At 32.0% G+C, this 16,412-nt stretch overlaps 1 long non-coding RNA gene across 1 annotated transcript; it reads right to left on the bottom strand.

Moving 5' to 3' along the window:
- Positions 1-11,945: 11,945 nt before the first annotated feature.
- Positions 11,946-15,468, bottom strand: LOC137645697 (uncharacterized). The gene is made up of 2 exons (XR_011045337.1): positions 15,363-15,468; positions 11,946-12,174 (listed from the first exon to the last, which is right to left on the bottom strand). It is a non-coding gene; the product is annotated as an uncharacterized lncRNA (long non-coding RNA).
- Between the last annotated feature and the right edge of the window lie 944 nt (positions 15,469-16,412).

Raw genomic sequence — 16,412 nt, 5'->3', positions numbered from 1 at the left:
CCATAAACGCAACATACACCTCCTTACCTTTTGCTAAATATTTCTCGCATATCTGCCTAACTGTAAAAATCTGATTCATACAACCCCTACCTCTTCTAAAACCACCCTGTACTTCCAATATTGCATTCTCTGTTTTATCCTTAATCCTATTAATCAGTATTCTACCATACACTTTTCCAACTACACTCAACAAACTAATACCTCTTGAATTACAACACTCATGCACATCTCCCTTACCCTTATATAGTGGTACAATACATGCACAGACCCAATCTACTGGTACCATTGACAACACAAAACACACATTAAACAATCTCATCAACCATTCAAGTACAGTCACACCCCCTTCCTTCAACATCTCAGCTTTCACACCATCCATACCCGATGCTTTTCCTACTCTCGTTTCATCTAGTGCTCTCCTCACTTCCTCTATTGTAATCTCTCTCTCATTCTCATCTCCCATCACTGGCACCTCAACACCTGGAACCGCAATTATATCTGCCTCCCTATCATCCTCAACATTCAGCAAACTTTCAAAATATTCCACCCACCTTTTCCTTGCCTCCTCTCCTTTTAACAACCTTCCATTTCCATCTTTCACTGTCTCTTCAATTCTTGCGCCGGCCTTCCTTACTCTCTTCACTTCTTTTCAAAACTTCTTCTTATTCTCTTCATATGACTGACCCAGTCCCTGACCCCACCTCAGGTCAGCTGCCCTCTTTGCCTCACGTACCTTGCGCTTTACTTCCACCTTTTGCTCTCTATATTTTTCATACACTCCAACCTAAGGAAAAGCCTTTAAGTTCCATGTACTCTCTCTCTCTCTCTCTCTCTCTCTCTCTCTCTCTCTCTCTCTCTCTCTCTCAAGGGGCTACATGAATATACCTTGAAGAATTATATACTAGTTGTTAAAAGTAAAATATTTTTCCACATTTTGATATGTGAATTATGAAGAAGTTCTCTTTTATTTCAACCTGATGCTCTCCTACAATTTCAGATCTCCCACTCCCCATCCTTGATCCTTCCTTATCCCAATTTGGAAATGTTTTAAAAAATAACTCTCGCCTCATATGGCTGATTGAGTCTCCCTCTGCCCCCTCCTCTTTGAGCATCAGCTTTTGCCATTTTACTCCTCACCATAAGATGGGTTAAAAGGTCCATGTGATAGTTCCTGATCTTAACTAGAGTAACCACTTGTTCATTTAGACTGTTATTTTATTCCCCATGTACAGTATTTGTTCATTCTTTTACTGGTGTTTTGAGAGCTGTAGCTCAATGTGTTAACTTGAATATATTGTACTTGTCAAAGACTGACAGCCTGTCTTGGTAAACATGTTGGATTTTAGTCTGCTTTTCGATCCAGCTATCTTGTCAGTGGAGGTTTTATCATGACAGCTAAAGTCATGAAAAATATGGCTGTATTATCCCATTATTATCTTGTTCAAAAGCCTCAAATTAATTAAGTAATGGTTTATCAGATTTTATAATTTGTTATGAATGATCATATATAGATCAATTTCATTAGAATATTTGGAAAAGTCTGCATTGTAAAAGGTTATAATGTCAAACGTACAGGTTTTGGTAATGTCAATCAGTTTCATTTCTAGAAAGGTTTCATGCACTTGTGTCAATGACAAAAATATCAAATTCGTCATGAACTGTGTAATGTAAGTAGTGTAAAATCTATCTAATGTAAAAGGATTGTGATTCAATGTGTTCCAGACATGTTTAAGCTCTTTTGAAGTTAACATGTAATTGATGGTAACTGTTATTTCCAAATATTTTTATCAATAAAACTTCAAGTTCAGGTATAATTAAAAAGTTAAACATTAATGATAAGATTACCTAACGTAAGTGTTTCAAGGAATCTGGTAAGAGGGTTATTTTGAAGTCTTGCATTTCAGAGCTTTCTATTATGGCGAGATACCTGGGCTCTCTGAAAAGGTGCACAGCTCGGTTCATAAATTCCATTTTGTTTCTTGTCTCGTGTCGTTTGTGCCCATGACATAAAGGAGGGATAAATAACACTAGAATCATTTTAAAGGAATTGTGTAATAAGTTCTTGAATATCTAGTCGTTAGCGTGAAAACTGTGCAGATTAGTGTGTGTGTGTGTGCGTGTGTGTGTTTGTGTTGTTTAAAGGGTGTGAAAACTGAATTGGTATGAAGAATAGGGGTATAAATCATTGACAAATATTTTTTTTTCAGGTTTGAGTGTTTGAAGTTTTGTTTATTTGTTTATATTGGTAAAGGTATGAAATTTCCATTTCCATAAAATTACTTTATATTCGTATTCTCATAAGGTTTTTCAAAGATGATTTTTTTTTTCTGGGTAGCCCTTTCGGTTAATGCAATACTAATGTGCAGAAATAGTCCTTTCCTTAAACAGTATCCTTCTTTGACAAAAATTCATAACATTATACGAGACGTCTTTGTTTTCTGAAGCAGCAGATTTCACAATAATTGTTATATAGTACTCAAAAGTTTGTAATACCCTTAATATAATTATTTCATAATCCGCTTTACTCCTTTTTTTAATCTTTTAACTATTTTTATGGTTTAGACATTTTGACAAAGTGTTTTCTTTTTATACCCGAAAATTTCATAATAATTGAAATATCATACTCAAGAGTTCGTAATACCCTTAACATCAATATTTCATAATCTGATTTAATCCTTTTTTTATCTTAACTATTTTTATGGTTTGACATTTTGACAACGTAATGCAATTTTCAAATTATTAGATTATACACAGATTCGTGCATAACATTTTTGTGAAGCCATTGTAGCTTTTGTTCATTTGCTAGATATTCTGGTCTTTTGACCAGTGTTTTTGATAAATGGTATAAATTAAGTCCTGTTCAAAACTAGCTAAAACTTAGATTAACATTGTAATGATTAAAATACTCCACACTCAGGACATGGATAGTTATTAAAGTAATAAAAAACCTTACTCGTTATTTATAATGAGACATTTATAAATTGTCATATTAAAAAGGGGTATAATTTAAAATCTTACAGACACTATTAAAGGTTATGCCTTTCGATGTCTCTTAAGCACACAATGCTCACATTGCAAGTAATTATTTCTTTGCCCAGACCCTTAAAGGTTACCATTGATATAGTTGTTTGCCTTCAGGGATTATCTGAGCTCGTTCTTGAGTATTGAAGTATAAAATTGAGTTTTATTTGAATAAAACACCGTATAGTGTCAAACAATCTTGGCTATCAAAAATCCACAGTTATATACGTTGTATATAAAAGATATACACATCTTAGGATTCTCTGTAGACGTTACTTATCGGTCTTGGCAACGTTCCTTCAGGTCCTACTGTAGCTGCACTAGCTTTAATGCCTTCAACTTTACCTCCTTCCTTTCTGTCTTCATTCCTCCGTCTTACCGTCCAAGCACTTTATAAAGTTTACTTCAAATTGCACCTGTAAGGTTTTCCCCCGGTTTCACTTGAATGCTGAATGGTCTCACAGGACCAAGCTCTGGGTTATATTCCTAGATTTAATCCAATATCCGTCTTAAAAACGCTCACCTCATGATTCCTCGTCGGAGAATTTTTTTCTTATTAGTGACGCGATAAATTATTTTAAGACACTTTTACTATAAGATTTTTTTAATTAATCACACATCGGTATAGGGAAAGTATTAAAACCTAGTACATTTTTATCCAGTAAATTTTGATCCTTGATATGAGTGTCTGGTTTAATTGTGATGAGAATTTGCAAATACTTAATGTTGTGAAAATGTTAAAAATTCCACTGCAAAGAAACAGGGTTATTTTGTGCTAGAACTGAGTGATTGATGTGAGATTCTTATAGAGATATTAAATAGTTCTTTTGCCTAAGGTGGACAAAGGAAGTTAGTTGGCAGTATTTCCTTGAAGAAGTCACACTGTACGGATTTTAGTCGCAGCTTTTTGTAGATAGATATGGTTTAGGATTACAGATTTTTCGTGTAGAATTAGAGTGGGTTTTGTATTGTAATTTATGTAGCTTAGTTTCTGAGGAAATTTCCTTTATGTGAAAGGGTGAAAAATATCTCCATTTTATTTAGCAAGTATAACACCCAGTCAGTCAGCCCATTGACAAGATTTAAACTCAAGTTTCTTCAAAATAGTGGTTTCCAAGAGTGTAAGATCATCAGCTTTAGTAAACAGAGTATATAAAAAATTTATTTTAAGTTTTTGAAATACCCCGTGTTATAACTTTAAGAATGTAGCCTATAGCTTGAAGTTTTAGTATATGATTAGATAGTAGATTTTCTGATATAACTATGTATTTAACTTAGTTTAGTTTCTATCAGAGTTTATAAAATATACTTTAAGAGTAAACTATTTTCTCGATTTTAGAGTTTTGAAGTATTAATTATGATATCTGTTGAACTAGAGAGAATTTCAGTCATCAGAAAGTCACACACAAGTAAATGATTGATGATTATAATGTATCTTTTTGTTCAGAGACACTTGAGTTTGATGCTTCGCTCTTTATAAGTATGTGTTTTCCTAACATTAATTAACTTGTATAGTTATAATTCCTGGTCCTTTGTTTCTCTAATACGAAAACGATTCTAGTTTTTGTTTTTATTCTGAATTAAAACGTCAATAACTTGGTAAACTGCTGGGTATTATAGACAAAATTAACTTGTATAGAAGTTATAATTCCTGGTCTTATGTTTGTCTATTACGAAAAAAATAGTTTTTTTTATTCTGAATTAAAAAGCGTAATGATTATGATTAAATATCATGGTGAACTGCCGAGTATTATAGATAATTAAGTTTTTGTTAATCTAAAGATATATTTGCCTTCGTTAGTATTCTTTCCAATCACCTTATATTGAAAAGTATTTGGAAGCTCAGATATTTTCGTTATCCACAAAATATTAAAATCATATTTATTTTGTATTGCTTTTTCAATAGCACATTATCTCGGTCTGTCTGTCTCTTGCATCTGAGCCCATTCTAGTAACTTTAAAAAAAGGCATTTTAAACATCATTTAATGCTGGTCTAATCTGAAGTCTGTTAAGTACAAAAAAATCCAGAAATTATCATTGCTCTAATTACTAAAAATAACTTGATCATCTTACTATTTTGACCATAACTTGTAGTAATATATTGAGTTATACAGGACCTGCGTAAAATATATGATAAATAATTAATCTTCTTCGATTATTGGTCGAAGATATTTTAGTCAAGGAATATGTGCTCGTGGTGGAATAGTAATGTATTATGAGTAGAGAATAGTATAGTATAAGGTGAGGAATGTAATTTAAATAATTGTATGATAATAATTGTATATTAAGGACTTTTATGCTAAGGATAGTATACTATAGTAAGGAAGTATAAGCTGAAGATAGTATTTAGTGGAATTGATGTTAATTGTGTGTGTGTTTAAGACATATTTCTAGGATTATTGTATACTTTTGGCATATTGGTTTGTAATTACAAGTTATAAAACTTAATCTACCTCAAAGTGTAGGTAGATATTCAATTAGATTCATATTCATTAAACTATTTATCTGCATGTAAAAAAAAGCCATTTTCATAAGGTTTTTTTTGTTTTGTTTTTTAAAATAGTGTCGTTAGCGAAATGTTTAGTGTTGTTATTCCAAAGGGTTTGCATCTGAGAACTTTATTACACAGCTAAAGTGATTTAGGTGTCCACGTGTAAGATGAATGCGTACTTCGGTCCGATCTGACTGTCTGCTGGGAGGAGTAGCAAGGATGGTCAGGGCAGTAGTCTTGCACGGCTCTTCTCTTTTACCTGACTCAATCATGTGCATTAAATGGGGCGAGACAGGGAGGCAACTTGGCATTTGTGAATCTTGTCTGCTTTTGAGTGAGCTTCAGGTGTCTGTAGTAATTGATCGTTCTGAAATTGCACAAAAGGCTTGAAAATTACCATTTTACTTTTAAGTGTTTTTATTTTTTTTCCATTCTAGAATTGCTAATTATTTTTCTTGTTTTAGTGTATAAGTTTGTTTCTCTGAAGAATTAACTAACTCCTTAATTGACGGAACCTGTCTCAAATTAATGTAAATTAGGATATAAATATTTTACTATTTAACTTCGGGGAGGTACAAACTATTCCTGGAGTCCTTAAATCACAATCCTGATATCATTGTTTATAAGATTATCAATAAATGTTCAAAAAAAGAAAAAAAAAGGAAAAGGAAAGCATTCAAGGGCCTAGTAACATTGCTATCTCAGAAGAAAACTTTGCATTAGGTTTCTGGTTACTAGGTGGGACAGGGGATGGCCTTGGTGGGCTTTCCTTTTCCTCCTTTTTTAATTAATAATTTTATAAATCTATCAGAGAAAGCACTACTTACTTACACAATCATGAAATATGTAATCTCAAATGCTGAGCTTCAAACGTACTTAGTTGTTCATAAAAGAAAATGGACGGTGTCAAGAGAAACAAAGAAAACGAGACCTTTTGTCATGCAGTGGACCATATTGGATGAAGGGAGACTCGTCTAAAAGCCTTTCTTTGTCGAATCTTGGGCTTCATGCATGCCAAGCGTTAAGTTTTCTTTGTATTCTGGGTGTTTAAAGCTTTCAGAAAATGGGATTTCCTGAATTTGATATTATGTCAATGACTACAGTGTTTGTATTTCCATTGTTTAACTAAACTTATGGTACTAAAACCTGTCTGATGTTTGACATTCAATCTTTTACAATAAAAGTCTTTAACGAATTTCAAAGTTTTTCTTCAGCCATATTGTGTTAATTTAAATCTTCAATTTCATATTTAGGTATAATTTTGTACCTAAATTTTAAGTATAATAGTTTCAAGAATAGATAAATTTCAGAGGCTTTTGAGGCATATTAACTAATGGAAATAATAAGGCCATAATTATTATGACTTTAGTCAGGAAAAAACCTACTTAACAGACAGCTGAATTGAAAAGTGGACTTTGATCCATAATGAATTACAAAGATATTCAGCCATCTTGACTTTGTACTTTATATTCATAAAACACTGGTACTGCTGCTCTTATCCACCAGTGAGGGAGTGAACAAACTCTTTGTATGTGGGGTGTCAATAACAGTCCAAACGGACTAGTGTCTAGTTAAGAGAAAGGACTATTCCACGAGCGTTTTGGCCCATTTTTCATGGGGAATAAGGCATTTGCTGGTGCTATTAGAGGCAGGGGGCCGTTTAGGGAGAACACTCGGTCATATGAGGTTTAAATAAAGGGAGAATACTCCCAAGTCTTGACATTTTCATTTTTTTTTATCAGTTTTCTTTTTGTATACCAGGGAAGCTAAATTAAAATGTGTAATAATACTTATATGCATTTTATTTCGGAATTCCTGTGGTTACAATTTTTTTTGCATGGTAAATATATCTTTAGTAATATATACCTTAAATATTTAACTTGTTACACGAGATATATTGCTTAAATGTAAAAAGTAAATGCCAGCAAAATAATATTACAAAATAAGTTAAAATAGTTTTTAATATTCTAGTGTAAATAATAGGCATTACTTTAAAAAGGTCTATTGCACAAGAATAATTGGCATCGACGCAAATACTTTAGATACAAGAGCTAGGATCCTGAATGATATTTTATGGTAATTAAGCGATATAAAAGTGCTAATGGTATAACTACATATATTGAATAGGTAATGGCAGATGGTGCAACATTTTGACGTCAGTAACGTGGGCATTATTGACATGAGTCATAATATAGGATCCTTGTAGTCAGAGCTGGAAATGGTTTAATCATAATACCAAGTACCAGATACTTGAACAGTTAAGTAAAATCAACTCATTAATCAAGATGAACAATCCAAGGATTCAGCAATGGGCCTTTTTTTTTATAATCCCCATAAATGATAAAGCCTAAGATTTTGCTAATTTTTAAATTGAAATAGATAGGCAAGACCAGTCTTTTAGGGTCCAGGTTGATTCTGAAAACTTTTGTCTAGTAAACTATTCCTAGAAATGCCTTATTTGATTTGTGCAGGCACGCAAATTCTGTATTATTTATTATTACTATATTACTATTTATTACTATAATTTATTATTAATATTTATCACTATTATTTATTTTATATAATTATTATTATTATTATTATTATTATTATTATTAAAGATACAATCAAAGGTGGAAAAGCAAAATGCTATAAATCCAAGGGCTCCACAGGGTTTAAAAATAGTCCAGTGAGGAAAGGAAATAAGGAAATAAACGATAAAGTAATGAACAATGAAATGAAATATTACTATCAATATTACCAACAGTGGGCCCCTGGAAATCAAATTGCGCTTTTTTTGGAAGTAGTCTATTGAATAAAGGTTGTTCAGAGAACAAATCTCCTTTATAAGACTAGTCTTAAATTTCAGTCTTAGTTTTCAGAAAGTAATAAACTCTCCGGCTTTAACATTTATTATGGAAATATTAAGACAACCTCCCCTTACTACAACCCAGGCTTGTCCAACTTGAGGGTATGAAGTTTATTCTAATTAGCTATTCAAATACCTTTTACTCAATATTATAAATAATCCCCTTCCAGTTCTCTGACTATAATGAACCTATGTTATGATTAAAGTAGTCCATAGTAACCATATTACTAACATCAAAATGTTTGGCATTCAACCTTTACATATTCAATATATATGGTTATACCAGTAGCATTTGTCCTGTCCTTTTTTGTCATAAATTATCATTCAGGACCCCTGCTCTTGTATATAAAATATTTTCGTCCATACAATTTTTTTTCTTATAAAATTGACATTTTTGAGTAGCACCTATTATTGACACATTTGAAATAATCATTATAACCAATGTACATTTATGAGTTATACAAGCATCTGTTGCCACTTCAATTTCAATGATTAACATTTGTGCCTAATACAATCGTAAATGACAAAACAATATTTTATTGCATATAAAAAGCTACTGGTTTTAAACATTTGATACCTGGTTGATTAATTACCCTTTTCACTTCAGGTCATATTTATAATGAAGTTATAATTTAGATTTGACAAGCAATTTTACCTATGAGCCCACCTTCGATAAGTTTAAATGATACCATCTACATTTCTATTAAAATTAAAAATTTCATCCACAACATTACCCTCTAGATATGTACGTATTTTAAAAGTACTACCTTTAAAATACTCATTCAAAATACTATGTTGAAAGGAATATCACAAGAAATTACCTTATTGGTTTAAAAAACCAGCATATATTTTTTCTTATAGCTTCCCCATAGGTTATCATTCCTACCATTTCTAAAAAAAATTAATTTTTCATTTTAGCTTCACTATATGTATTTATTCCTTACAATGTGCTAAATAATTAATCACGACATGATTAATTATGTCTCCCCAAATTATTGCCTAAATTCCTCTAAGTTCAACTGGCTATCAAGAAGAAGCTGTTCCTGAGTACAAAATATTAATCTTGGCCCGTTCATTAGGTATAAAAACTACTTGAAGTCTTTAAGGAATAATTTTGAAGTTTTACATTAAAATATATAACCAGTTTTGGAACATCATGAAATATGGCGTGCACATTGATATAAAACTACTTAACTGATAGTTACCATAAATTAGATTACTATTCCTTTCATAAAAAAATAAACTAATTTGTAAAATGTTCCACTAGAACAAATATTAACCTTTTTGGATATATACTACACTCGAGTATATATAATGCAGTTACGTGCATTTTGTCTAAAAAAAATATGCAAAGCTTAAAACCAGTAGACATGACATTTTATCCTTTTAATGGCAATTTTGTCATTCTAATATTTGGAAACAAATTTAAGTTTCCTAAAATGAAGAAAAATTAATAGGATTATTCTACTACTGTAAACAAGAATTTGGAAAGTTATACGTGACCACTATAATTACAATGTTAACATTTTGGGAAAAAATATTAGTTTAACAAAAACAACTGAAATGTATTTGATATGAAGTTTTGAGATTAAGATTTCAAATACCTTATGAAAAAAAAAAGTTTCAAAACAATGTAACCTTACTTTGAAACCGGTATATTTTATATTGTGGATATAACCTTACTTCCAAGATATATGAGAGAGAGAGAGAGAGAGAGAGAGAGAGAGAGAGAGAGAGAGAGAGAGATGCTTAGCAATATTATTTAAGACTTTACTGTTATTCATTTCACAAATATTCAAAATTATACTATTTATGTCTTACCCTGATTTCCGTTACACACATGGATTAGTTACTAGTAAAAAAATTAAAATTATCTAATAAACAAAAATTTCTCCCTTTGTTTACTTGAAACATAAAAAATAATTGGAGTACTAGCGTTGTATATGAAACATTCAGCTAAGCAGTGTATCATTATTGCAATAGGGAAGGAAATATGACAATGTTTAAACAAAGATAAAATCTTTTTTTTTTTCTTTTGCTTCTGTAGTATATTCATGGTAGCAGGACGTATATACTGTTGATTGCTAGAACATTTTAGATTTCCTCCCCTACCCCCAAAGTAAGAAATTACTGAAAAGATCTAGAAGAATGGGGTTAATTGGAGATCCTATGAAAGTGCAATAGATGCTACCTCAAGCAAAGCTGGTTATATCTTTTAAGAGAACATGGGGCTACTATTGATTCGACATTGTATATAAAAATTCAAGCCAGCTGCTAATTAATGAATGAAAGTGTCGAATGAGAAAAAATGGTATACCTAGACACACAATGATATTCATAGAATTGAAATAATGATTTTGAAATTATATCCACATTTAACTAATGTACTTTAATATGCATATTGTAGAATTAATTTGCTATGGTATACATAAAGATTAATGCTATTGATAGAGTCGAAATAATTGGTTGGAGGTTATATCCATATTTAACTAATATACTTTGATATGATATGCAGATAGTTAAATGAATTTGAAATGGTATACACAGACAAAGATTAATTATATTCACAGAGTTGAAATAATTGGTTGAAGTTACATCCACATTTAACTATGCACTTTAATATGCATATTGTAGAATTAATTTGAAATGGTATACATAAAGATTAATGACATTCACAGAGTAGAAATAATTAGTGGGAAGTTATATCCACATATAACTAATGTACTTTAAACTTTATAGTAGAGAGAATTTGAATCGACTGCCAAAAAGATAATTGACATCATTTTCCCATCAGTCACATACTGTATTTAGATAACTTGTTTACAGTATTTTACACAATTTTACAAATATGACCTTGAAGTATATTAAGACATTTAGTGGATATGGACACTTGATTAACAGCTAGTTAATGAAATTTGAACACACGAGCAGCAAATTTTTATGAAAAAAAAAAAAATTTCATTTACATTTGTTGGTCTTAATTGTTTTTTAACGTTACAGTACCCATTTTTTTCAACCAAATTAACAATTATGCATATGAAAGTAATCCATTTATCATTACCTATGATAATTACGGTTGAGTATTTTAAGAGATAATAAGATACCTTTATCATTCGTTATAATCGTTTTTGCCAACTAGTTTTCAAGCAACTGAAGGAGTGATTGTACTTAATATAAAATACTAATTAAGGAATGGTAATCTGAATTTTAATTAGAAACTCACATGTAGATATGGACGTAATTTTCAAATTAAATCTTGGGTGTTTAGATTTTACTATATAAAATAATATCAAATCGAATTAGAACAATTCAAAATTAGCTTTATATGGAGTGACTTTGTAAATATGAGGAGCTAATAAAATACTCGTTACTAGACTGAGTAAAAGTTAATAGCTTAGATAATGAAATTCACGACTTTCAGAAATACACGTTGATAAACCTAAAATAATCTGGCAATATCGTGAAAATTTATATTACTTATTAACAGTAACTCAACTCGTTCTATTTTCATCTTTAATTGATTATTGCTATTGACCGTATGAGATATGAAATGTCCATTGTGACACACAGTCCCGTAAAATCTCAATAACTCTGGACAGTTGAAAAATTCAAGATAATTGTAGTACAGCACTCCAGTAAGGTACGATGATGGAATGGCCACTTCAGTTGGGACGTTTTACCGGTGCTCCTTTTCAAATAGAATTTATCAAATCGATATTTTTTCCTGTGGTAACTCAATGATTATTCGCTGCTGATCATCCTATTTTGAGCAGGATGCTATTTATATGCTTCTTCTCTTTTGATGATTCTAGTCTGAAAAATAAATAAAAGTTTTATTCAAATATTTTACTATGCATTCCAGTATCAAAACTATACTTTTAGTAAAATAATTTGCATGATAAACTAGAAGTATAAAATATTCTGATATAATATATATAAAATTGTCAATATAATGACAAAGACATGTCCCCGGCTTTTATAATAGCAAATATTACAAATGAAAGTATATCTGGTAAAATGAAAAAAGTCCCAAAACTCTTAGATCCAAACAAGGAAATACTTAACTACAATAATCAAATGACCGGCCTCTGGTAATCCACTAACAGCAACTCCCCTTACCCTTCAATTTTCTTCAAGAGATACTCATTAAACCATATTTCCCTGGATAAAACATTGTACCTTCACATAGGATTCCTGTTCAAACACATGCAATGGTCATAAAATATTTACAAAAAAGGTACTTCATGTATAGATTGAGCAAAATAACGTTTTCTGACAAATTAAAGGTTTCAGGTACAAATTATTACTTGGTATACACGAGTATAGTGCTGTTTAAGTGAACAATTGGTGGTTTTTAGTCTTCTAAAATAAAAATAAAAACGACCTGCAACTTCCTAAATATATCAGACAGATGTATCATTCTCGTAATTGAAATAGAATACACAAACTTCGTTATATATTGTATGGATCCCCTATAAACTAGCCACAATTATCCTATCATATTAATTAATTTAAGTGGATTTCCTGTTTAACCTTCAATCAATGAACCACTTTGTTCTAACATCTTCATCTTACTTATCTTACCTTAAACTACTGAAAAACTTATCATACACTCTTTGACTCACTAACATAAGCCTCATTTAGTTAATTGACGTGTTTATTCAACGTTAGTTTTTTTATTGGCTTTATTTACTTCACCCATTTATAGTAAGCTATCCAACAATATTGAACCGACAAACTGGTCTTACCAGGGTCAAGTCTTTAACATTAATAAACATAGAACAGCAGTGGGCCTGCATGTTTTTTGCTTATTTTTAACCAATATATTAAATCAATGAAAAATCTATCAAACCTCATTCATTAATTATATAATCCTACCTTTATAAACTATTGGCTGCACAATCCTGCTTTTGTTCCATGAGCGACCTATTGTTGTCAAATCGAAATTACTAATCTCATTTTACATCAAGTAACAAATCAATTTGGCACGAGTTGGCATGACTCATAGCTGCAAGCTCCTAGTATTCAGTGCTTAAGCTTCAGATTATATACTGTATCTAATAATACAATAAACAATGCTTCCGGATAAACACACTACCCTAAAACACTAGAGAGTCATTAAAAATATCATCATAGGATTAGAACTTAGTCCTTTACTGTATTCCTCTTAGTGTACCATGAAGTATATTATTTTTGCCTGAATATCTTACTGAATTAAACAATTAATTACCCAGAGCAGCTAAATAAATAGCGGTTATAGTTATTTTACTGAAATTAAATCACAAATTTCAAAGACACAAGACTTAAAATATTTATCAAGCGAAAAATGCATGTTCTAAAAAAAATTATCCAACAAACTACAAATATTTCTTCTCATTGAAAAGTGTACATGATTGTTAGTTAACTGGTCGTGAAGACTGATGCCTATCCCAGAGTTTTCTCTTATTTCAAAATCTGAATTCCTCTTCAACTTGGACATTCAGTGAGTGGATATCTAGCAAGTAGGGGTTCAGCAAATGGGGATCCAGTGTGTGGAGACCATGCACCACGACTCCTGATACAAAATTAACCACTAGCAATATGTGAGAGAACACATATTTCGGGTACCCAGGCACCTCCTATATATGATTACATTTGCTTTTTTTATGAGACAATTATCATCACTAACAGGAGGCTAAAGGAGAGAAACGGTAGTCACGAGAATATAACTCCTCTCAATCGAACTACCTGAACATGAACATCTTTTTTGTTCTCCTGAAAGTAACAGCAAAAGCACCACCAAATATATGGAAGAAGGAAGAACAATTTGAAGTTTGCCTTCACAATGTTACATGGCTGATGACCATACTCGCAAGGAAAGACGTGGACTTTAAAAAGAGACAGCAACCAGATGTATGTCCTTAATAACTTCCCAGAAGACATTGAAACAAAGGGGACTGACAGCACCCTTTCCCAACATTCAGCAGTGGCTTCCTTTAATGGAAGTACATTGAAGCCATAGAGTAGACCCCTTTCTAAGGATTCTCTACCGTTGTTGTCATACAGACATAGAAGCGAGAGAAACAGAAAGCAGTAATGCTGTCCAACAAGAACAAGGAAGGAGTTGGCAATATGCCCAAAATTGTATCCCACAGCTACAGTAATTCGATATAACAACAAAACTTTTATCTGTTTTAAAATACCTTGCATACGATGATCTGTGAGCCATTATATTAAAAAAAAATAAAAACTCCCAGAAATGGATTCTGGGAGTAGGCTATATTTATATTCTCTACTGGCTGAAAATAAAGGTGCAGCAATGATTCCAGAAGCAAAAACTTCACAGTAAAAAACCTCTATGCAGGGGTTGAGTGTTAATGGGTCACATAAAGAACAACTACACCAGATTCCAAAACCATCAATTTACAAAACAACTGGGTGCTAGTAATTCAGTGTTATCTATCATAAATCACTCTGTGATTACTGTATAACTCTTTTTTTTGTCTCTACGCTTTCACACAGCCATCCCTTACTTAATATCAGTAGCAACTCCCTTGGAGTTCAGCAGTCAGTGAGTGTACACCTCTCACTAGCTGGAACTTTATATGGCAGAATTTTACTCATAATTTCTCTTTTTTTATTACATTTTGCTTCATTTGTGTATTCGCTTCATTGGAAATGCTGTGTTATGCGAAAATGTTCAAGAGTGCCGTCCATTATCTACGGTACTTTGATAAGTCCCATTGATCCAGATATACTCATTGTCGTGTCTCCAGTGTCAAAGACATACTTGCTCTCAAGTATCACCTTGTAATGATTATCGAGAGTGGCCATCCACACAGCAGGAGAAGACTCAATCCAAAAATTTACCCGTCCTAATGTAATTCATTGATAATCTACAATCATGATCCATAAAAGGGGCTAACCCAATTTTAATTTTCTAAAGATTCAATTTGATCTGAAACTACTAAGCAGCCAACATTTTTTTTCTTATAATACAAAGTGCTGTTTATTGAAGTTACCTTTAAAATTCTAGTTGATGCAGCTGGCTGGTTTTTAGATTCTATGCTTTCAATGAGAAGCAGCAAATTTTCAAGTCTCCCACAGTTCATTGCCCAAGATGCACCTGAAAAAAGAGAATATTTTTAAAAATCTCCCTCCATTTTTTATAATCATATAACAGAATTGAACATGTCATTCCTACTTTTATAAACATCTAAAAGAATCTATGAGCATTGTTAATTTATTTGTGTTAATAGATTGACAATAATAAATTCAAAGTTCCAAAATCTGAATTAACTTAATAACATGGCAAATTTGTAAGTAATATGATATTTTCATAATAAAATAAATTTTTGAACATACTTACCCGGTAGTTATATATATATATAGCTCAAGTCCCTGACGTCACGGCAAAAATTTCAAAACTCGCGGCAATCACAGATTAGGTAGCCAGGTGTACCACCAGTGGGCCCTCTACCCAGGTACCTGGAACCATTCCAGTCATTCCTCAGATCTTCCATGCCCTTAGGTCTCTAGAGGGGAGGAGGGTGGGAATTAAATTATATATAAATACCGGGTAAGTATGTTAAAAAATTTATTTTATTATGAAAATATTTTTAAACATCTGACTTACCCAGTAGTTATATATATAGCTGATTGACACCTTTGGTGGAGGGTCAGAGACAGCCAACATTGTTGGAATTTACTTAATAAACAAGCTTAAGGGTTCGTACCTGATAAGGAAGCTGACTTCAATGAATTCTTTCATTATGTCCGCTTTCCCTATGAGATCCAGCGATCCACCCAGGGGGCTGAAGACCTCTAGGAGCTGTCAAACCGGTCTAAAAACCTCTATGTGACAGGACCACCTCCAATACCCTTGTTCCGGGCGCTCTCAAGGAACAAACTGACCACCTGACTAAAATCAATGATTGTGGAAGATTTTCGTCCAATCTCCAAGAACAACCATAAAAATACATGAGTTCCAAGAGAAGAAAATGGTATTAGGTTACGGGAATGTAGTGGTAGAACCTTCCCCCACTACTGCACTCGTTGCTACGAATGGTCCC

This window comes from Palaemon carinicauda, chromosome 1 (assembly GCF_036898095.1).
Source record: "Palaemon carinicauda isolate YSFRI2023 chromosome 1, ASM3689809v2, whole genome shotgun sequence".
In the NCBI taxonomy this organism is placed as follows: domain Eukaryota; kingdom Metazoa; phylum Arthropoda; class Malacostraca; order Decapoda; family Palaemonidae; genus Palaemon; species Palaemon carinicauda.
This window is presented reverse-complemented; position numbering and strand designations above follow the sequence as displayed.